A 25,369-nucleotide genomic window follows, 5' to 3' on the forward strand; every position below is an offset into this window, starting at 1 on the left:
GAATAGAATCATATTCTCTCACAGTACAGTGTTAGATGACAGAAGGACAAAACCAAGATGAAAATAGGGCCATGCTCTCTCAAAGACTGAGGGAGCATCTTTCCTTGTTTCTTCCAGCTTCTGGTGGCTTCAGCTCTTCTTGGCTTGTGGCAGAATAATGGAAATCTTGGCCTTTATCTTCGGATGAGCTTTTTCTCTGTATCTCTGAGGGTCCTTTTCTTTTCTCTTATAAGAGTACACCCATTGGATTTAGGGTCCACCCTAAAACAATGTGATTTCATCTTGATCCTTACCTTAATTGCATTGAAAAGACCCTATTTCTTAGTAATAGCGCATTCTGAAGTTCTGGGTATACATGAATGTTTGGGGAACATTGTTCAACCCAATAAATCCTTTCTTTTAACCCTTGTAACCCTTACCTGTCAGTAAGGCTTGAATTCTTTGAGAAGACAGCCAAAATCTCATCAGCTCTGAATTATTACACAATCTCCTAAATTTCCATGCTATCATGTGCCACCTATATTAAGATGTCCCTTTTTACTGATTCTGTGATTAAGATTGACACTTTTCTAAGAAGTAAAGCACCCTGCCAAGGTCCTGAATGAGAATCCATTTTTAATAATACAAGTAGTTCCTTACTTATGTAGGTTCAATTTATGATTTTTTGACTTTATAATAGTGGGAAAGCAATACATATTCAATAGAAACCACACTTTGAATTTGATCTTTTCCTGGGCTAGTAATATATGATATGATACTATCTCATGATGTTGGATGGTGGCTGCTAGCCGCAGCTCCCAGTCAGCCACCAACAGAAGGATAAACACTGGATACAACCAGTACACTTATAACCATCTTTTATGCATACAACATTCTGCTTTTAACATTCAGTAGAGAATTCAATAAATTATATGAGGATATGCAATACTTTATTATAAAATAGGCTTTGTTCCTCTTAATTTTCCCTAACTTAGGCTAATGTAAGTATTCTGAGTGCATTTAAGGTAGGTTAGGTTAAGCTATCATGTCTGGCGTGTTAGGTATATTATATGCATTTTCACCTTAGGATATTTTCAGTTTATGATGTGTTTATTGGGACATAATCCCATCATAAGTCAAGGAAGGTTTGTATTGAGCTCATATTGGGCCCTTCCATTTTTTAGAAACAATATAGTTCTATGTCTTAAAAAATATCCTTCAGCTATAAGGTCTTTTAAGTGTTAGATTTTTTTTTTTTTAACTTATAGCTTATTTGGTATAAGAAAGGAAAATTCTCAAAGGCCAAAAACAAAACTGAATAATAAATCCTAAAAAGTAAGTAAACTCTGGAACCAGGCATGCTCTGAGTTCATATTGATCCTAGATAAAGCAGAAATTTTGTTTTAATTACTGAAGAAAATACAAGAAAGCCAAGGCCCTTGAAAATGAGAAGGAAGTCTAGCAACCCTTGTGGAAAAATGGACCCCCAAATCCTATACTTCTCAGCTAATGAATGAAATAATATTCTATGCCACAAAAGATAATGGAGAGAAAAAAAAAGTTCTGGAAATTTATAATATAATCTACCCTACAGATATAGCAAACTTTCAGATTGAAAGTAACCAATTTCAATATATTTCATGGGTATTTAATTTATGAGAAACTACCAAAGTATCTAAGAGCACTGAAAATATCAATTAATATTGGTACAAAATGTTTACTGAAGTAAAGAAAATACTTAAATCAAAACTGAGCAAATATATACTATTTTGCTAGCATAAATAAAGCTAGTTTCAGAATAATGTATGCAATATAATTACATTAAGTAGATGTCTTAATTTGTATTTCTTCCAAAATGAACTCAGAGACAAAGAATAGAGTTCAGCTAGTTTATTTGAGAGGTGATTCTTGGAAACACAAAGACATAGGGAAAGTGAGACAGAGAAGGAAGTGAGAAGGAAGCTATTTACTAATAGCATGGTATGTTAGTGATTCTGTTATAGAGATAACTAGGCCTCTGAAATTGAAGTATGCCTCATAAGGTCCCACTGGAAAACAAAGAGGGAGAGGTATTTATTCATAGATTCTCCCCCCCCCCCCCCGCATTGTGTGTGAATCCTCATACCTATACACACCCAGTGATTTTCAACATATCTTGATTTCACAGGCATCCATAGTACCAACACAAGCCCATAAGCCCAAAAGAAGAGAAACTCAAGTAGTTAAAATCAACAGCTCTCAGTATGATGAACTAAGTACTAAGAGCAGCTTCCCTCGAATGCAGGTTACCTATGGATTCTGAAGACCATGGGACATCAAATGAATCTGCTGTGGTGAGGGGTGGAAGGATAAAAATACCTACCCATGAGCATGGAGAATGATGTGTAAAGATACCTTATTTTTTTATCCTGTCAGTTGGAAAAGAGTTTAGATAGCTTGAAAAGTTTTCTTTATATAACTTTACATTGTTTGACTTGTTACTATAAGCATATATTACTTTTTATATTAAATATAACAGCTATCCTTGGGCAGCCCGGGTGACTCAGCGGTTTAGCACCGACTTAGTGCAGCGCATGATTCTGGTGACCCGGCCTGGAGTCCCACATAGGGCACCCTACATGGAGCCTGCTTCTCTCTCTGCCTGTGTCTCTGCCTCTCTCTCTCTCTGTGTCTCTCATGAGTAAATAAATAAAATCTTTAAAAAATAAATAAATATAACAGCTATCCATTTTAGGAAAATATATTTACTACTTTGGTAGTCCATCCATAAATAAATAACAAATTTAATGGATATGTGTTGATGTCTGAAATTCACTGAGTTAATTAAGCAATATTATTCCATAGGGATAAGAGAAGCTTTAATAAAGAAATTCAATGAAGCATTCTTCGGCAGATGATTCTATTAGAGAGATATATTGAGGATGAATAACCAACATCTTATTTTCATTATTTGGCAGATTTTCTGGTTACTTAATTCTTGTTCATATTTTAAATTTTTATTTTTAAATTATTTTTAATTTTTAAAGATTTTATTTAAATTCCACTAATTAACATATAATGTATTATTAGTTTCAGAGGTAGAAGTCAGTGATTCATCAGTCTTATATAATACCCAGCCCTCATTACATCAAGGACCCTCCTAATGTCCATCACCCAGTTACCACATCCCCCCACTCTTCTCCAGCTACCCTCAGTTTGTTTCCTATGATTAAGAGTCTCTTATGGTTTGTCACCCTCTCTGATTTCATCTTATTTTTCCCTCTTTCCCTATGATCCTGTTTTGTTTCTTAAATTCCATATAAGATTGAGATCATGTGATAATTGTCTTTCTCTGATAGACTTATTTCACTTAGCATAATATCCTCTAGTTCCATCCATGTCATTGCAAGTGGCAAAATTTCTTTTTTTTTTTTTTTGATGGTTGAATAATTTTCCATTGTGTGTATATATCACATCTTCTTTCTCTATTTATCTGTGGATGGACATCTGGGCTCTTTCCATAGTTTGGCTATTGTGGACATTGCTGCTATAAACATTGGGATGCATGGGCCCCTTCAGATCACTACCTTTGCATCTTTGGGAAAAATATATAGGAATGCAATTGCTGGATCATAAGTTAGCTCTATTTTCACCTTTGTGAGGAACCTCCATTCTGTTTTCCAGTGTGTGTACACCAGCTTGCATTCCCACCAACAGTGTAAGAAGGTTCCCCTTTCTCCCCATCTTTGCCAATCTCTATAGTTTCCTGACTTGTTAAATTTTAGCCACTCTGGTGTGAGGTGTTATCTCATCATGGTTTTGATTTGTATTTTCCTGATGCAACGTGATGTGGAACATTTTTTTAGGTATCTGTTGGCCATTTTTATATCTTCCTTGAAGAAACGTCTGTTCATGTCTTCTGCCCATTTCTTGACTGGATTAATTGTTCTTTGTGTGTTGAGTTTGATAAGTTCTTTACAAACTTTAGATACTAGCCCTTTGTCTGATAAGACACTTACAAACATCTTCTCCCATTCTGTAAATTGTTTTTTGGTTTTGTCGACTGTTTCCATTGCTGTGCAAAAATGTGTGTCTTAATAAAGTCCCATTTTTGCTTCTGTTTCCCTGATCTTTGGAGACTTCTCTAATAATTAGTTGCTGTGGCTGAAGTCACAAAGGTTGTTGCCTGTATTCTCCTCTATGATTTTGATGGATTCCTGTCTCACATTCAAGTCTTTCATCCATTTTGAGTCTATTCTTTGTGTATGGTGTGAGAAAATGGTCCAGTTTCATTTTTCTGCATGTGGCTGTCCAATTTTCCCAACATCGTTTGTTGAAGAGACTTTTTTTTTTCCACTGGATATTCTTTCCTTCTTTGTTGAAGATTAGTTGATTATAGAGTTGAGGGTCCATTTTTAAGTAATATTGTTTTAAAAATCCTAACTTTTGTGACTGGGACAAATGAGGAAAAAGAAGCAATCCAGGGGAAATGATTACATAGTTTTTATCTGCACTCAAAACCAGAATTGAGCTTACCAAGTATAAAACTGCATATGAGAGAAAAATCAACAGTGTCTTTGATAAATGATGCCTGCATGATTAACATTTGGTTAACTGAATGAAGGAAGGAGTGATTCAGTCAATTTTACAGATGCCAACACCTGGAAATCTGGAAATAACTATGTATCATGATGAACTTTCAAATGCATAAACCATTCATTTTTAACATAATGAAAATCTACATTATTTGGATAGGGTAAATCTGTTTAAACTCCCAATCTCAATGGCCTACCACAAAGAGTTTCCTTTGTTCACATCAATAAAAATCAGGCATTCTTCCTTGGCACATTCCCACAGTTACTGATTTAGGATTTGGATTCTTTCCATGGTGTTGCTTCACTCTTTTGAAATCTTTTGTTTTCAGCCAAATTAAAAAGGAGAAAGAAAAAAATGGAAGATATGCCAGATATTATTTGTGGGGGGAGGATGTCAAACTGCGAAGTTACTTTTATCACTTCTGCACCATTTCATTAGCTAAGATCTTGTTATATAGTCCCAATTTAAGTGCAACAGAGGCTGAGAATTGTAACCAAAACAAGAGGAATAAGGATTGTGTGTTTATTATTATTATAGCAGTCCCCCTACCATTTTACTGACACCAAAAATATGAAAATATTTACTGCAGATAGAATTTTATCTATATGTGATTTAAATATGAGTCAGAACACAGCATTATTCTTCAACATAAACATATGATTAATTTATTTCTGGTTCATGTGAAGATCTTAATAAGTTTAAATAGATGTGTGGTGATTTACAGTAAATATGAAGGAGACATCTCTCACAGAGGGGGAACCTGCATATATATTTATACTGAGGCCACTGAATGTCAGAGTGTTTTCAGAAATAAGAGTCATCTGGGAAGATTTAGGTAAAAGTTTTCTTAAAGGAAGGAGAATATGAGCTAGATGACATTTGGTAATCTCCACCAGCCATATAAATCTGTGACATTTTTGTTGGCTCTCTGTATTATGCCCTATTAGGATGATATCACAATCAAAGAGTACTAATTTTAGCTATATGAAGTTGCTTTTGCTGGTTGCTTAAATGACATAACACCAACAACCATGGAATGTTGTTGCCTTTTTTGTAAACTCTAAAGCACTCAGAATGAATGCCTTGAAATATGTGGTAATAAATCTGACAGTGGATTGAGGGCATGAAGAAATTAGTCTTCACACCATCATCTTCTTGTTAAATTAAGAAAAATTGCAATGTATTGTAACTTAGTCTCAAAGTTTCAGAATGTAGATAAACCATAATAATTTTGGGTTTGTACATTTATTTTGTATTATTTTATTTTTATTTTTGCTTGCTTTTATGGCCACTTTCTACAGTGATTCCTGTTTTCTGTATAAAACCCAACTTTAAGTATAAAGATAAATAAGTAGGCAGCCTGGATGGCTCAGTGGTTTAGCACCGCCTTCAGCCCAGGGCCTGATCCTGGAGACCCCGGATCAAGTCCCACGTGAGGCTCCCCTGCATGGAGTCGGCTTCTCTCTCTGCTTGTGTCTCTGCCTCTCTCTCTCTCTCTCTCTCTCTCTGTGTGTGTGTGTCTCTCATGAATAAATAAATAAGTCTTAAAAAAAAAGATAAATAAGTCCAAATACACCTGTAGGCATCATTTTATACTCAGAATTACCAATTCCCTCTTACAATGATTTTTTTGTTAAAACAATCTTAGTCTATTTCTTCATCCCATGGACAGCTTAAACTCTTTCCAATAATATATGAAAATACCAGTTGCTCTACATCTTTGCAATCATTTTAATTTCCCATCTTTTAATTGTAGTCATTCTGTTGGATTTGTAGTAATTTATTAACCTTGTTTTGAATTTTCATTTTCCTAGGTGAATAAAATTTGGTGAAAAAAATACCTTTTTAATGTATTTATTGGCTATTTGGATACCCTTTTTATTTTTTTATTTGTGTTCAAATATTTTATTCACTTCAAAAGTGTGTGTTCTCTTTATTTAATGACTTTAAGGAAGGAGGTCATTTTTAAACAATTACTGAGTACTATGAGTCATCATTTGATAGATGTCAGGTCAAGATTACTAGAAAAACCTAAAATAAAGATAAGGTGGGTGTTCTAAGCATTGAGAACATGGAAATAGATAGGTATCATAAAGATAATATAGAATATTAGAACAAAAACAGCACTGAGGAACAACTAGGACCAGAGAAAAGAAAATAGGGAAATAGCCCACTAAATCAAATAAGAATTGCCAAGTAGGGGAGACAAAGAGAGTCTGAGCCAACTGCTGCTTCACTAGTCCTGACATTGCTAATAGAATGATTGAACTGAAGATCCATGAAAGCCCTCCTGTTCAAATACAAAGCTGACCCACTATTGATCTCTACATAGGTTTCAACAAACTCTCAGGGGAGTGCATCCAACTCTATGTACTTCTGGTAAAACTTTTTCCTTTATCTCTGCTACTCACAAGTTCAAAATTGTAATTGTATTAGGCACAAATGACACTAATCCCATCAATTCTACCCTCTGTTTACAAGGTGACAATGGAAACAGGAACATCACAAGATTATTTCTCATCATCTGAACTCTAACCTCTAAGTGGTTGAATCTTTGATTTCTCTTTGGAGATCTCATGTCCTGTGATTTTAAATACCATATTCTGGATATAATTTTAACTATACCAAGCCATTATCCTATTAACAACTTTACATATTAAAGAATCAGCAAGATACTTCTTAGGACATCATCATGTAAGGTTTCTTTTTCCACCAAAAACAATGCAGATTGAGAGAATCCAAAGATAACTGCCTCTTCCTCATACATCGATCTTCATTATACATAACATCCACAGTGATCATATTATTATATAATTTAGTTCATGTCCCTGAAACATGCTGAAATTCTGAAATCCCTATTACAGCTCCCCAACTCACCCAAATTAAAGCCGTCAACTCTTACTACCATCTTCAATATTTTGATGAACACCTTCCCTGTCTTGTCTTCTCTGACTCCATTTCCTACTGTTCTTCCTGTTCACCCTGTTTTAGACACAGTGGCCTCCTCAATTTCCTTCTAAACATTTTATCCCATGCTGGTTTTCATGAGAGAGAAACTAACAAGCTGAAAATACAAAAACAATTTACCCACGTAGAGTCCTTGAATTTCTATACATCATTGAGTCGTTAGCTCCCAACCATTAGGCAAGAGATTCCCAGACAGGAATTATAGCCTGTAGTGCAAAGGACTGTTACAAATCATATTTTGTTAGTTCCCCACCCCTTATTCGGTAAATATCACTGGTAATACTAGAATAATTGTGCATCCCAATATTTCTTTTTCTAATCATTTGGAGTAATATTGAAGGCATTTTGTGCAGACAATGGAGGTTTAGCTTTTCCTTTTTCTAAAGTACTTAAAAGTAAATGCTCGTTCTCGTAACTAGCACATCTGATTTATACTATGGTTTACTCATATAAATGCTTTGAGAAATACTCAGCTAAAGAATACTTTATTCCAAAATTAGAACTTACGTGTTTTACATTTTTGAATTAAAATATTTGATCCTAGGGACACCTAAATCTATTCTGAAGGTGAACATGTCATATATTTCTTGATTTAAAAAACTGAGTAGAGGGATGCCTGAGGGGCCCAGGGGTTGAGCATCTGCCTTCAGCTCAGGGAGTGATCCTGCAATCCTGGGATCGAGTCCCACATTGGGCTTTCTGTATGAAGCCTGCTTCCCCCTCTGCCTGTGTCCCTGCCTCTCTTTGTGTCTCTTATGAATAAATAAATTAAATCTTAAAAAAAAAGACATTACGAAAAATATTCAACAGTACTCTCTGACATAATCTGATGACCTAAATGATAAATTAACAACAGACCATAAAACAAGATTGTTACCAACTTATTAAGGTAATTGAAATAGACATTGTTTTTCACACATTTTATAAAAATCATAGGAATTTTGAGTTTATATAACAAAGTAGCTTTATATAAAATAAACAGTAATCACATAAAAATTAATAATAGAACTAGTACTTAAAGGCAATTGGTTGATAGCTAATTAGATAATAGCAAAAGAGCTAATAGTTATGGGTATATAGAAAGTGAATATAGTATAATGCTACTGATACCTGTATATATATTTTGGCACTTTTGCTGTTCTGTACAACAACCTTTTTGCTTGTTGTCATTTTAGCCTTTTATAAACTCAGCTTTGCCTAGTAATCCTCTTAATCCTCTTATTTTCTCCTTCATACTTGTCATATGTCTTCTTTCCTTTAGTGATAACTTTTTAAAAATCATTTTCTAACTTAGCCATGTTATTCTTATTTCTGTTCTTAAATTTACTTTAGAGGGGACTCAATGTCTGCTTACAGAAGATTCTCCTTATTACTCAGTGAACTAAGATATGCATTAAAAAGCATGGCTCAACACCAAGGGCAATGAAGTTTTTAGCTACAATGGCAGTGCTTTAACAGGAAGATCATGCTTTCTTTCAAAAATATCCTCTGTCTAATATCTAACAATTAAGCCTGTGCAAAAAAGAAATGAGGTATCCTTAGGAAGTTGTGATTAATTATAAAATTAATCACATAATTATAAAATTATAATAATTATAATTATAAAATTATAAAATTCCCTGAGTGAAAATATCAGTGAGGGTGACAAAACATTAGACACCTAACTTTGGGAAATGAACAAGGGGTAGTGGAAGAGGAGGTGGGCGGGGGGTTGGGGTGACTGAATGATGGGCACTGAGGGGGGCATTTGGCGGGATGAGCACTGGGTGTTACGCTATATGTTGGCAAATTAAACTCCAATAAAAAAATTTTAAAAGAAAATTCCTTGAAACATTGCCCAGAAATTACTTGCCACAGTTCTGAATGTATGAATGGTTTTATATATATATATTCAACCATAATGAAGGATTGAAGTAGATGACATTAAAGTTTGTTATAGTCCTAACATTCTACCATACTTTATCTACCTTCACTTGATAGCTTTTAGAAATAAAATATATGAAATTCACATTTTTACTTTATTTTATGCAAAATTTATCATTCTTTAAAGTCTATTATTTACTACTTCTTGCTAGACACATTTCCAGAGGTAAGGATAACAAAAGCAAAAATGAATTATTGAGACTTCATCAGGACACAAAATATTTTTTTATTCTTTTATTATACATTTCTTTTGTAAATTACATATTTGGTCAAAACTGAAACTGTGTAATTTCTGTACATTACATATGTTTCTTAATCTTATCAAAATTCACTATAGCCTTAGAATACATTACACTTAACATCACTGTTATTTAGTATGAATTATATCAGATATAATTCCATTCAAAGGCTTGATGTTATTGGTGAAAATCATAGCAGTCAGCATGGTGAATCTAGAAGTTAATGACACTGATGACCAATCAACGAACTGTTAAAAATCATGCTCCTTAAGACAGAACATGGCTTCTCTGTACATTGTCTTTCTCAACTAGAAAATGAAAAGAGCAGCTATCTCATATGTTGTGAAGGTTAAATAAATTATAGAAGGTAATTTTCTAAACATATAACACACAATAAATAAACCACTATTAGCTAATTTCAGAATGTTTTAAATTATATCCCATGAAAGGCATTGAGAGTCACAATTTTTTTAATGACATGAGAAAGATAGAAAAGATAAACATTTTGTATGGTACCATATCCTCCACAAAATTATAAACTTTTGATAAACTTTTTAAAATCCTTGAATTAATACTTCATAGTCTGGATGAATGAAACATAATTTATCACACCATTATCACTTGTAACCACTTTTTTTCTTTCTGCAACAACATTGCACATGAAAAACAAATCCCTTAGCATCATCTTTCATAATAGAGACTCTAAATTAGAGTCATATTGTTAGAATATAAACTGCAGAGTTAGAGTGAGAAGCTTGTATAATTTTAATAAATTACCAAGAGATCTTAATTACTTTTATAAGAAATAATATTTCCATTTAATTTGAGAATAACCACCATGGCACCATTGAAAATTTATGAAAGCATATATAGTAAACTTTGATAAATTTGTTTTTTATCTAGTTTCCTGGAGTGATCCGTTTTCCCTACTCAGTGGCCCCTGGACAAGAGCAAATATCACCTTTCCCTTGAAAATCTGAAAATTCTGTAGAAATCATGCAATAGACATTTTAGCTTGTTCCACTGGTAGTATTTAGTTCATTCTACTGTATGTTACTTGTTAGACTGTACAATAATTATTTGTGTTTCTAGTTACCAAATAAAACATAAGGCCCTCAAAGTCAGGTTAATCTTTGTTTCAGGACATTGCCTAGAGCCTGATGCATAGTAGGCACTCAATGTAGAAGTACAATTGTACAATCTTTATTGCATTGGTTAAAATTCTAGTCTCCGTTTCATATATTAAGCCTCAGATATGCTTTTCCACAAAAATAGCTAAAAAAAAATTCTGAATAGACATCCTTTTTTTAAGATTTATTTATTTATTTTGGGGGGAGAGAGAGAGAGAGAGAGAGAGAATGTGAGCAGAAGGGATAGAGGGAAAGGGAGAGAGAATCCCAAGAAGACTCTGTACTGAGCCCAGATCCCCACACAGGGCTAGATTTCATGACCGTTAAATCACGACCTGACCTGAAACCAAAGGTTGGCTGCTTGGCCTACTGTGTCAGTGATGTACCTCAGGCCTTCTTTTAATAGTGGTTCTCCTGAATGAAATTATGTATGAATAAGACAGGGGAATAAATTAATGTGAATGCAAAGCAAAGCTAAATTCTAAATAATTTCAATCTTGATAAAATGTAAGATTATAAATAAAAACATTTACAGGAATTTCTTTCCTATATTCTTGTCCTATGCAGGGACTTAAGAATACATTTATAACCTACAGCCAACTTTTTATGTTCTCTATTACCATTATATATAAACTTTCACAGTGCATTTATCATAAAGAAATCTCTCAAGACTTCAGAAATGATGCTTATTGTCTGTGTAATAAAATGTTTAGCCTCTGAAGCCCTAATTTAAATATTTGAAGTGGTTGTCCTGAATTTCATGATAATGAAATTGTCATCTATTTATTTTGAAGATATACATTTTGTTTTTGCTTTTGCTTTCATTTTGTTGTTGTTGTTATCCAAAGTGTTTCGGAATTTATGTAAAGTGAGCTGATAACTTCAATATAAATTTTTCCTTTAAAAATGTATATGAGTGATTTTTTTAAAAATCATGTCACAATTGATATATTAATGTAGAAAAAGTTTATGTGCAAAACAACAGTTTTATTTAAGATCCAAAACACTATAAAAATAAAATTTATTGACCTATATAATTTAGTATAAGGATTAAAAAGTGTAGTGATAGAATATCCTGGTTATTTTCTTCTGTGACTATGTATCATTTTTCCCTTATAATTAATGCCCTTTTAATTTCCACGTATCTGCTTACCTTCTATCCTCTACCTAACTAACCATCTCTCTATCCATTGTTCTTTCCACATGCTCCAGTTTTACCTGAAATCTGGAAAGTTTGAATTGTAAGTCTTTTACTTATTTATCTATCATCTATCTATTTTTAAACTTGCATAGATTAAAGGAACTTTGCTATTCAAAGATTATCATGATAATCTTAAATAAACAGACCTTTTTAGTTTAAACCTCTTTTTAAATTAGAATTGAGAATAGCCTGTTTAATATTTACATAAGAATATAGAGAAAACAATTTGATGTTTATTTTTCATGAAAAGAAGTGATTCATTACATATATTTACACATAAGGGGTTCCTGTGTGGCTCAGTCAGTTAAGTGTCTGACTTTGGCTCAGATCATGATTCCAGGGTCCTGGAATCAGCCCCACATGGGTGCCATCACTCAGTGAGGAGCCTGCTTCTCCTTTTCTTCTGTCCTTCCTTCAGCTCATGCTCTCTCTCTCTCTGTTTTTTATTTTTTATTTTCCTCTCGCTCTGATAAATAAAATCTTTTGGAAAAAAGACCCAAGACAACAACAACTAAAAAACAACCATAGGATTTTCTGAATCTGTATATAAGGACCTTGGAAGTCGCCATACCATCATAAAAATCTGAACAGGGTAAATAATTTACAACTGTTCTTGGATTCAGAACATAAAAAAGGGGAGGATACAAGGCAAACTACTTCCTCCAAGATTGGAAAGATAGATGGATAAAAACACAGGGAAGAAAGACTTCTGAGCAGAAACTTCCTGGATACAAGTACCAGGGTAGGAAAATCTGGAACTATAATTGATGAATTATAGGAGATTCAGTGGAGATGCACCTGGAAGTTAAAAACTCCAGATGGACCTTGCCTTGGTTGGTGGGGAGAAATATTATAAAAATATCCCATTAGGAACTTTACTAGGTTCTCACAGTAAATATCAGAGAAATATTCCTTGATGCTTCTGGGGGTGTGAAGAAGATGAAGCATTTTGAAATACTTCAGATTATTTTTCTTTAAAAGGCCTGTTCTGAGAGGAACTAGTTAATCAAAGCCTAACCTGCTATGAGTATATTCAGAGCTAACTATGGGAAAATGAAAATACCCAACTTCAACACACCCTAGCCATTCTGTCAAACTCAAAGGGGAGAATTTAATTAAGAAACTCTGTGAAGTTCATAGTCCAAATGCATGGGCTCACTAAAAAGCCCCCACATCTCACTACTCTATTACTAAAAGCCTATTTATAGCAATTCTTTTTACCCAATATGTCATGTCTATCAAAAAAAAAAAATACAAGACATACCAAATAGCAACACACACACATAAACAAACAAAACCCCTCACAATTTGAAAAGACAGAGGAAGCATCAGAACCCCACCACACAGAAATGTTGGAATGATCAGATCAGGGAGATATATATCTATATCTATATACTTGCCTCTATATATCATATGCTAAGGGCTCTAATGGATAGTGTAGACAACATATAAGAACAGATGGATAATGTAGGCAGAGATTGAAATCCTAATAAAGAATCAAAATACTAAAGATCTGAAATCTGTAACTGAAATAAAAAATGCCTTTGATGAACTTAGTAAACCATACACGGCTGAAGGAAGAATTCTGAGTTAGAAGATACATCATTAGAATCCTCAAAAATCAAAAAAGCAAAGAGAACAAAAACTTCAGCAACAATAATGGACAACCACAAAAGGTATAACATGTACTTAATGGGAATAGTGGAAGGGTCAAAAAGAGAAAAAGAAACCAAAGAAATATTTTAAATAATAATGACTGACAGTTTCCCCAAATCAATATCAAATGCACACTACAGATCCAGCAAGCTCAGACAACATCATGCAGAATAAATGCCAAAACAACAAATAAACAAAGCAAAACAAATAAATAAACAGAAAACAACTATTCCTAATCATGTAATTTCCAAACTATGGAATATAAATAATAAAGAAAAAATCATGAAAAAAAGCCAGAAAAGATATAATAAAACACCTTACCTACAGAGAAATGAAGATAAGAATTAATAATATCTGGCTTTTCAAAAATCATGCAAGAAAGAAGAGTGAAATATTTAAAATGATGAGAGAAAACAAAACAACAGAAAAACACATCAACTTTAAATTATGTGCCCTATGAAATTACCCTTCATAAATGAAAGAGCAAGAGATTTTCTTAGGCAAACAAAAATTAAGAGAACTTGTTGCCTGTAGATTTGTTTTGCAGGAAATGATAATAGAAATTCTTTAGAAAGAAGGAAAGTCATATAGGTCAGAATCTCAGTTTTTTTTAGTTCTTTTTTTTTTCATTTTATTTATTTACTTGAGAGACAGAGAGCATGAGCTGGAGGTAGTCAGGAGCAGAGGAAAGAGGGAGATGCAGAGTTCCTGCTGAGCAAGGAGCCCAACAGGGCTTAATCCCAATACCCAGAGATCATGACCTGAGCCAAAGGCAGATACTTAATCGACTGAGCCACTCAGACACCCCAGATAAACTCAGTTCTATATAAATTAAGGAATACCATCAAAGAAGGAATAGCTAAAAGTAAAATAAAGACTTTTATTTTTAAATTATTACCTGATCTAACAGGTAAGTTTTTACTTAAAATAGTACCAACAAAGTTTTAATTACATATGCTTCTCCATGCATATAATGTACATAAGCATATATACAAATATATACATAAGTGTACATATATGTTTACATATAAGTAGAATTATGACAGCAACGATATAAGAAATAGGAAGGATAAAATAGGATTATTTTGTTATAAGATACATTACATAGTGGTATATGTTATTTGAAAGTAGATTCAGATTAGCTGTAAATGTATATTGCAAACTCTGGAACAACCACTAATTTTTTTTTAATTTTTGAAAATTTATAAAAAAGCTTAGTAGATATGCTTTTTAAAAATGGAGATAGAGCAGCCTGGGTGTCTCAGCGGTTTAGTGCTGCCTTCAGCCCGGGGGGTGATCCTGGAGACCTGGGATAGAGTCCCAGGTCAGGCTCCCTGCATGGAGCCTGCTTCTCCCTCTGCCTGTGTCTCTGCCTCTCTCTGTGTGTCTCTCATGAATAAATAAATAAAATCCTTAAAAAATAAAAATAAAAATGGAGAGAAAAATAATTATATAAAATGCTCAACTAAAATTACAAAGGGCAGAAAATGAGTGAAAAGCTAAATAAGGAACAAAGAACAAGAACAACCGGTAGAAAACTGTAACAGATATGGTAGATATTAGTCCAACTGTCTCAATAATAACTCTCAATAGCAATGGTCTAAATGCACCCAGTAAAAACAGATTTCCTGGGGATCCCTGGGTGGCTCAGCAGTTTGGTGCCTGCCTTCGGCCCAGGGCATGGTCCTGGAGTCCCGGGATCAAGTGCCACATCAGGCTCCCTGCATGGAACCTGCTTCTCCCTCTGCCTCTCTCTCTCTCTCTCTCTCTCATGAATAAATAAAAAAAAATCTTAAAAAACAAAACAAAACAGATTTTCTTAGTGGATCACAAAGCAAGACCCAATCATGTATTGTCTACAAGAAATCCACTTTAGGGGCACATGGGTGGCTCATTCACTTATGTGCCTGCCTTCAGCTCAGGTTATGATCACAGAGTCCTAGGATGGAGCCCCATGCCACATCAGGCTTCCGGCTTAGCCAAGAGTCTGCTTCCCCCTCTGCCACCGCTCTTCCCCTTTCTCTCTCTCTCTCTCAAATAAATAAATAAAATCTTTAAATTAAAAAAAAAAAAAAAGATGAGCACTATATAAGGATAATGAAGCCAATCCTCCAAGCAGACCTAATAGACCTTAAAGTGTATACACCTAACAGGAGAGCATCAAACTGTGTGAGACATAAGCAAATAGAATTGTAAGGAGAAAACAATGAATCAATTATTATAGTTGGAAACTTTAACAGTTCTCTACAGAAATAGTTCCATTAAACAGAAAATCAGAACAAAATATAGTTGAAAAACATATAGTTGAACTCAATAATATCACCAATCAACTGGATATAATAGACATCTATAGACTATGTCATCCAACAACTGCGGAATACACATTATTTTCAAGTTCACCATAGCTTTACTCAAAATAAGAGTATTCTGGGACATAAAACTAACCTTAACACATTTAGAAGAATGGAAATCATGCAATGCTTGTTCTCAGACAACAATAGAATTATTAGAAATCAGTAACAAAGAGTTAACTGAAAAACTCCAAATAACATAACTAGCAGCATACATCTAAATAACACGTGGGTCAAATAAATTTTACAAGTAATTTAAAAAAAATATTGGACTAAATTAAAATTAAAAACACAACTTAACAAAATTTGTGAAGAAAAAGTAGGCTTAGAGATAAAACTATAGCATTGAAAGGTATATTAGAAATAAAGATCTAAAATGAATCATCTCAGCTTCTATCACAAGAAACAAGAAAGAAGTAGAGAAAATTAAATCCAAAGTGGGCAAAAAAAAAGTATATACTAAAAATTAGATCAGAAACCAATGAAATTGAAGATAGGAAATCAAAATTAGAATATTAACAAAATCAGAACTAGTTATTTGAAAAGATCAATACAATTTATTAGCCTCTGGTCAGGCTATTAAAGAAAACAACAGAAAGAACAAAAATTACTAATATCAGAAATGAAAGAGGGGAACATCACTACAGATCTTTGGAATTAAAGAGATAATAAAGAAATGGTATGAACAACTCTTGTTGCAGTTTGATAATCTAGATTAAATGGGCCAATTCTTTGAAAGACATAATTTGCCAAAATTCACACAAGAAGAAATAATCTGAACAGGTATGTGTCAAATATAGAAATTGAATAATTAGCTTCTTCAAGTTGATAAAGAATATATATAAAAACCTATAGCTAATGTCATACTTAAAAGTGAGAAACTTGAAGCTTTCTCATTAAGATCAGGAATAAAGCAAGGATATTCCCTCTTAGAATTTGTTTTAGCATAATACTTGGAACTTACCGCTAATTCAAAAAAGCAAGAAAAGGAAATAAAGGACATACAGATTAGGGAAAAAAGACGTAAAAAATGTCTTTGGTCACAGATGACATGAGTACATAGAAAATCTGAAATAATCAACAAAAATCTCATGAAGCTAATAAGTAATTACAGCAAGTAATTAGAGCAGCCCAGGTGGCTCCGGTGTTTAGCGCCGCCTTCAGCCCAGGGCCTGATCCTGGGGACCCAGAATTGAGTCCCACGTCGGGCTCCCTGCATGGAGCCTTCTTCTTCCTCTGCCTGTATCTCTGCCTCTCTCTCTCTCTGTGTATTCTCATGAATAAATAAATAAAAACTTAAAAAAATAAATTTAAAAATACACTAATTAAATAAAAATAATTAAAATATGCTGATAAAGCAAAAAATAAAATATACTGATTAATAAAAAGTAATAATAACTACATAAGTGCAGAAATATTCCATATCCATGGTTAGAAAGGAAATACTCAATATTGTCAAGATATCAGTTCTTTCCAAATTTATCTCTAGATTCAATGCAATCTCAATCAAAATCCCAGCAAAACCCAGTTTGTTGTTCTGGATACAACAAACTGATTCTAAAGTTTATATAGAGAGGCAAAATACCCAGAATAGCCAACACAGAATTGAAGGAGAAAAACAATGTGGAGAACTTACAGTACTCAATAAAACTACAGTAACCAAGAGAGTGTTGTCTGGGCAAAATAACAGAAAAATCAATTAAATGCAACAGATATCCCAGAAGTAGACTCGCATAAATATAGTTAACTGATATTTGACAAAGAATCAAAGGCAATAACATAGAGCAGATTATTTTTGCAACAATTAGTGCTGGAACAATTGGACATTCACATCCAAAAAAAAAAAAAAGAATCTAGACACAGATCTGATAACTTCTACAAAGCTAATTCAAAATGGATCATTTTATTTAGAACTAAGAATGAAAACCTATAAAAGCCCTAGAAGATACCATAGGAGGAAAAACATCTAAATGAGCATGCATTTGGAGATGCCTTTTTAGATACAACACCAAAAACAAGATCCATAAAAAAATAAATAAAATAATGGATAAGCTGAACTTCATCAAAATTAAAAACTGGGGAACTATCTGCCTGGGGAAGATAACATCAACAGAATGGAAGACAAGCCACAGACTGTGAAAAAAATGTTTTCAAAATATATATTTGATAATGGACCTATCCACAATATACAAAGAACTCTTAAAACTCAAAAACAGGAAAACTCAATTGAAAAAAATGAGTCAAAGACTGGAAGAGATATTCACAAAAGAAGATATACAGGAGGCAAATAAGCATATAAAAACATATTCTGCATCCTATGCCATCCAAGAAATGCAAATTAAACAATTAAATACCAATATATATTTACTAGAATGGCCCAAACCTGGAATAATGACAACACTAAATGGAGTGAGAATGTGGAGGAATAGAAACTCTCATCCATTGTTGGTAGAAATGCAAAATGGCACAGATACTTTGGAAGACACTTTAGAGGTTTCTTACATAAGTAAATATGCCATAAAATCCAGTAAAATAGGGACACCTGGCTACACGTGGCTCAGGGGTTGAGCAGTTCCCTTCCACCCAGGGCATGATCCAGAGGTCCTGGTATTGAGTCCCACATCAGGCTCCCTGCACAGAGTCCGCTTCTCCCTCTGCCAGTATCTCTGCTTCTCTCTCTTACGAATGAATAAATAAATAAAAATCTTTTTTTAAAAAATCCAGTAATATAGCTCCTAGATATTTACCCAAAGGCAGTTAACACTTATGTTCACATAAAAACCTGGACACAAATGCAACTTTATATATAATTGCCAAAATTTGGAAATAAACAAAATGTCTTTCAGAACATTAATGGATAAACTGTGGTAATCCAGAAAACAGATTATTATTGGATGCTAAAAGGTATAAAGCTATCAACACTCGAACAACATTAACAACAACAAACAGGATAGAAATTTCAATGCCTATTATTAAGTAAAAAAGCCAATTTAAAATGGCTGCATATTGCATGATTCCAACTATATGACATTCTGGAAAAGGTAAAACTATGGAGGCATTACAAAATAAGTGGTTTCTAGGGGTTGCAGTGGTGGTGGGAAGGATGAATAAGCGAAGCACAGAGGATTTATAGGACAATGAAAATATTTCATATGATACTTTAAGGTGGATGTGTATCATTACATATTTATCCCAATTCATAGAATACCAAATACCAAGAATGAATCCTCTGGTAAACGGACTAAGAGTGAGTATGATGTGTAAGTTTGCTAAGTGTAGCAAATACACCCCTATGGTGGAGGATGTTTATAGTGGAGGAGGCTATGCAAGTGTAGGGATAGGCAGGAGGTATATGGGAACTTTTTCTTCCCCATAATTTTTCTGTGAACTTTTAACTGCTCTTATATGATATAATAAAGGCTTAATTTAAAAACATCTAATATTTCTAGAAGCAGAGTCTTTCATGCTTTATTTACAAAGGTAATATCTCTAATTATGAAACCCTGCAAAATGGATAGTGTATGAAATATTGCAAGGGAATGAGTGTCTGAACCCCCTGGTTTACATACCTGAAACCATACATTTTATCTAACTGTTTTCTTATAGAGTAGATAATATTTTTGATATTGGAAATTAGAATAACTAACATGTAGCAATCATAATTGTTGTTACCCTCCAAAATCTCAGTTGAGAATTGTAAGGTTGCTTGCAGTTTAGATATCTCCTAAGGAGTAAAGAAAATACAGCTGATCTCTAGCAGAATTAACTAACGATTAGCCTAGGCCTAATTTTTATTATAAAGAAAAAGATCTATGTCCTAGTTAAATGAACACACTACTTGCTTCAAACCCTAGGTTTTGTGCTTAATTCCCAGTCTTAATGCAGCCTTTTATCAAAAAAAAAAAAAAAAAAAAAAACAACTATATGAAAATAGCCAATTTGTTTCTCATCTAAGCAATTATTTAAAAATTACCTGAAAAGCAAATATAAGCCTTTTTTAAACAAGAAAATTAAACTCAGTGGAAGACTTTGGGCAGCTATTCAGGGATTTCTCAGTCCATTGATATTTTAGAAGTGATAAAAAAAGGGAAGTGTTAAATATGTTATCATTTGGTGCAAATTATATTAATGAGACATACTAATAAGAATGCTAGGATATGCCAAACATAATATGTATCCACATGCAACTTAAAGAGATCATGTGTCAACAATTACTTTTGTTTCTTGATGGAGAGCTATATATATTTAATATATATTTAATATTCATTCATTCATTCATTCATTCATTTATAAAAGAGGGAGAGAAAACCCAAGCAGGGAGAGTGGCAGAGGGAGCAAGAGAAGCAGACTCTCTGCAGAGCAGCAAGCCCAATGTGATGCTCCATCCCAGGACCCTGGGATCATGACCTGAGCCAAAGATGCTTAACCAAGTCACCCAGATGCCCCAAGAGCTATATATTTTTAATCTAAATTAAGTAATGGTCTCCTTTCTACATTTCTAGCTATACATCTCAATTGTGTTTTTGATACATTAATTATACTTTCACTTTTTTTATCTTTTGGATAATTGACATATAACATTGTGCAAGTTTCAGGTGTGCAGCATGTTGATTTGATACACTTATATACTGCAATATAATTACTACTGTAGTGTTAGCTAATAACTTTCATCACTTCATTTAATTATTATTATTATTATTATTTTAGAACATTAGACATCTACTATGTTCACAGGACACCTGGGTGGCTCAGTCCCTTGCATTTTCAACTCTTGATTTCAGCTCTGGTCTTGATCTTGGGGTTATGAGATGAAGCCCCACATTGGACTCCAATAGGCCCAATGTGGACTCTACTTAAAAAACCTTTTTTTTTTTTTTTTTAATAAAAAATAAATTAAAAAGACATGACCTAGTATCTTCACAACTGTTAAGTACTTAGTAGAGTTTTGGCAAATATAATCACATTGTTGTACATTAGATTCCTAGAGCTTATTTATTTTCTAATTGCAAGTTTATATCCTTTGAACAATATTGTCCCAATTTCCCTACCTTCTAGTTCCTAATGACTACTATTCAACCCTGTATCTACAAGTTCAGCTTTTTTTAGATTCCACATGTAAGTGATACAGTACCATTTGGGCTTTCTCTGTCTGAATTATTTTACTTAGCATAATGCCATCAAGGCTTATTCATGTAGTAACAAATGTCAGGGTTTCCTTTTTTCTCTTTTCTGAATATTTCTGACTCTGTGTGTGTGTGTCTATGTATGTGTATCTCACACCTTCTTCATCCATTCATCTGTGATGGCGATTTAGGTTGTTTCCATATCTTTACTATTGTGAAGAATGCTGAAATGAACATTGACTACAGCTCATTCTTTGATATTCTGTTTTTATTTCCTTTGGATATAAACCCAGAAGTGGGATTGCAGTAGTTCTATTTTTAATGTTTTGAGGAACTTTCATACTATTTTCAAATGATTTCTGTATATGGATTTTATATCCTGCAATTTTACTGAATTTGTTAATTATATTTTTTGTTTCTGATTTGGATGCCTTTTATTTCTTTAATTGCCTTATTATTCCATCTAGGACTTCTAGTATTATCTATAGATACCCCAGATCTCTTTTGGCCTCCATTTTCATAAAATATATTTTTCCATCCCTCCACTTTGAGTTGATGTGTGCTTTTAATTCTGAAGTCTCTTGTAGGTAGCATGTTGTTGTCTTTTTTAATCCACCTAGCCATTCTTTCTCTTTGGATTAGAAAACACAACTCATTTACATTTAGTGTAATTATTGATATGTAATGACTTACTAATGTCATCTTATTAATTATTTTCTGTTTTGTAGTTCCATTATTCTTTTCTTTCATTCTTACTGACTACCTTTAGGAACAGTAATTTTTTATAGTATTATGCTCTGATTGCCTTCTTTCTATTTCTGTGAATTTGCTATAAGTTTTGCTTTGTGTTTACCATGAGGCTTACATAAACATCTTACATAAAACAATCTTTTAAAGTTGATAGCAACTTAAATTCTATCACATATAAAAATTCTGCCTTTTTACTCCTCCTCCCTTTTTTATTAAGATCTACTTATTTGAGAGAGAGCATTGTGTGTGTGAGAGAGTCGGGGAAGGAGCAGAGGGAGAGAATCTTCCAGCAGGCTCCCCACTGAGCATGGAGCCTGACTGAGGGCTTGATCCCATGACGCATAAGATCATGACTTGAGTTGTAACCAAGAGTTGGATGCTTAACTGACTAAGCTACCCAGACATTTCCTGTTGGTGTTTTTATTTTACTTTTATTTTTAAGATTTTATTTATTTATTCATGAGAGACACGGGGGGGGGGGGAGAGAGAGAGAGAGGCAGAGACACAGTCAGAGGGAGAAGCAGGTTCCATGCAGGGAGCCCAAGGTGGGACTCGACCCCGGGTCTCCAGGATCACACCCTGGGCTGAAGGCAGTGCTAAATCACTGAGCTACCCGGGCTGCCTGAGCTGCCCCCACTTGTGTTTTTAATGTCACAATTTACCTCTTTATATTCTGTATTCATTAACAAATTATGGTAGCTATGGTTATTTTTAATACTCTTTTAATATTTATACTATAGGTGAGAGGTGGACACAGTAGCATATTAGAGAATTAGTATTTTCTGAATTGAACTGCACATTTACCTTTAAAAGTGTGTTGTATATTTTGTATATTTTCATTTTACTAATTAGCACCTTTTCAGGTTGAAGAACTTTCATCATTTCTTATAATATGGTTCTAGTTATGATGAACACCATCAGCTTTTGTTTGGGTAAGTTTTTATTTCTCCTAAATATCTGAAAGATAATTTTGCTGAATAGAGTGTTATTGACTGGCAGTTTTTTCTTCTTTTAGTACTTCCAGTGTATGTCACTCTCTCTCAATCTATATGGTTTCTGTTGAGAAATCTGCTTATCATCTAATGGAGGTTCCTCTGTAGGTTACAATCTTTCTTTCTCTTGATGCTTTTAGGACTCTTTGTCTTTGATTTTGACAATTTCATTATAACATGCCTTGGAGACAATAATTTTGGATTGAAATAATGAGTCAATATATTATTTTAATGAAGTTGGATGTCCAATCTTCCCCAGGTTTGTGAAATTCTCATTCCTTTTTAAGTGATTTTCCTCTTTCTTTTCTCCTTCTGGAACTCAAATGATTCTTATACTTGTTCCTTTGATGATTTCCACAGATTATGGAAGTTTTCCTCACTGTTTTCCATCATCTCTTGTTTGTTTTCCTTCGACCAGATTATTTCAAAATTCCAGTCTTCTAACTCACTTATTCTTCTAGCCATCTGTTCTAATGTTGATGATATTTACTGCATTCTTCATTTCATTCATTGAATATTTCAGCTGCAGAATTTTTGATACTTTTACATGATTTTTCTTTGTTAAATTTCTCACATTTTTCATGTATTATTTTTCCTGATTTCATTGAAATGTCTTTGTGTGTTCTCTTGCAGCTTGTTGAATTTCCTAAAAAATATCTATTTTGAATTCTTTATTGCTTAAATTATCAATGTCTATCTCATTGAGTTTGGGTACTGAAGGATTGTTGAGGTCTTTGATGACGTTATGTTTCCTTGGTTCTTCATGTTCCTTGGAGGTTTTCATTACTGCTTTTGCATTAGATAGCAGTCAACTCCTTCAATCTTTTTTTTCAAGATTTTATTTATTTATTCATGACAGACACACACACACACAGAGGCAGAAACACAGGCAGAGGGAGAAGGAGACTTCATGCAGGGAGCCTGACATCGGACTCAATCCTGGGTCTCCAGGATCACACCCTGGGCTGGAGGCGGCGCTAAACCACTGGGCCACTGGGGCTGTCCAGTTCCTTCAATCTTTAGGTAAGAGATATTTTCATTGGTCCATACACTTTCTCCCACCTTCTATGGACACATGTGCTCCACAATTTTTGCTCCCTTGTGTGGAGAAATTCTTACACTTTTATGTCTTCTTTCTATCTTACAGCATGCCCAGCCATCTGATGGAAAATTCTCTTTTGCTTTCCCAATGATGGCATTATAGCTAAAGATTATTTCTCCCTTGCTGACAGTCCCTGGTCTGTTTTCTGTGCATACTTCTTGTCTGCCTGAGCTCATTCTCACTCCTACACTTAGAAGCACACAAGAGATAGCCACAGAGTGGAGAAAAGGTGTGATTTTGGCACTCAGGGTGTTGGGAGTGCCTGTGGGTCAGCTAAGGGAATTCTTGGGTAAGTTTTCCCAGTACTTCATGGCAGGCTGGAGTCCAGAAAAGAGTCAGCAGAAACCATATCCCTTTAATGCCCTCTGATTACTATTTTCCTGATCTCTCTCCTCTAGGTCATGAAGCTTTCATTTTAATATTCTAGGTGATGTAGAGGAGAAATGGGATTCCTTGGTAGTGTCCTGCACAGCTGGGTAAGCTGGATCCTCTCCCACCACTCTCTATTTCCCCCATGGGAAGATCCCTGGCCTTCTTTTTCTCTAGGCTGTGCCACTTTTTGAAGAGGAGTGATGCTAGGAAAGTTCTTTATCCACAGTCTCATGCATCTAAACTTTTTTTCTCCTCTCTGGAAATCTGGGCTTTTATTGTTGTTTTTTATGATATTATTTATTTATTTGACAGAGAGAGAGAGAGAGAGATAGCACAAGCAGGGAAAGTAGCAGGCAGAGGGAGGAGCAGACTTCCCACTGAGCAGGGAGCCCGATGTGGGGCTTGATCCTAGGCCACTAGGATCATGACCTGAGCCAAAGGCAGATGTCTAACTGACTGAGATACCCAGGCACCCCTGGAAATTTGGACTTCTACAAAGGCTGTCTCAACCACGAGTTTCTGTACTAGTTCACACTCTCCAGTTCCTGCCAGACTGTGGCCAAAAGCAGCTGAAGCTGGTCCATAGGCTTCTGGCTGTTCCACAGCTCATTTTATAGTCTATCTGCTTATTACCTGATGCACAGTTAGGTGAGACTTCTTGGCATATTATGTTAAATGTCATGACTCCCATAGAGATAATGGATGCCAGATTTTAATTGTTAAAGAGGGGAACAAAACAAGGGACATCTTCTGTTGCCATGATGCTGACACCACTTGTCTTCTAATTTTTTAAGCTTTGATTTTAACTGACATTTATATTAGCCAGATCCAAAAGGAAAAGAGAAACCATCTTTCTCATATCAGGAAAAAACTATTTGGACAGCTAAAATTCCATTCAATTATTTAAGTGTTTGCTATTCAGATACTCTATCATGCCATAAGCCCAACTGGTAATTCTATTTATTAAATATATTATCTGTTTTGTCTTTGAAACTTCTACTTATACACA

The sequence above is a fragment of the Canis aureus genome, chromosome 7 (assembly GCF_053574225.1).
Source record: "Canis aureus isolate CA01 chromosome 7, VMU_Caureus_v.1.0, whole genome shotgun sequence".
NCBI classification, from domain to species: Eukaryota; Metazoa; Chordata; class Mammalia; order Carnivora; family Canidae; genus Canis; species Canis aureus.